Genomic DNA, 405 nt, shown 5'->3' with positions numbered 1-405 from the left:
ATCTGTGGAGAATATATAAGATCACCATCTTTTGAACTGGTCCTTGACCTGGCAATGGGCAGTCTTGTCTACCCCCCATGCAGGCCCGCAGCCAGGATTTTTTTAATTCGGGGGGGGGGCATTAAATAAGTCAGGGGGCACTGACGTCACAAAATAAAATAAAAAATTTAAAAACTCACTTTTGCGGCGTTTGCACTCTGCCTGCCTACACGAGGAAGGGGAGGCGGTGGGGAGTCTTCTGGGCGGCCCAGAGAGCCAGGAGGACTGGGGACTGGAAGTTGGGGGGGGTTGTCAGGAAGTTGGGGGGCAGGCCCCAAAATGCCCCACTGTAGCTACAGGCCTGCCCCCATACCTTTTAAAGTGCCAACAGCCCCCCAACAGCTGTTTCAGCACTTTAAAAGGCAT

The sequence above is a fragment of the Gekko japonicus genome, unplaced genomic scaffold (genome assembly GCF_001447785.1).
Source record: "Gekko japonicus isolate JY-2015 unplaced genomic scaffold, Gekko_japonicus_V1.1 scaffold272, whole genome shotgun sequence".
NCBI lineage: Eukaryota > Metazoa > Chordata > Lepidosauria > Squamata > Gekkonidae > Gekko > Gekko japonicus.
Note: the sequence above shows the minus strand (reverse complement) of the source record.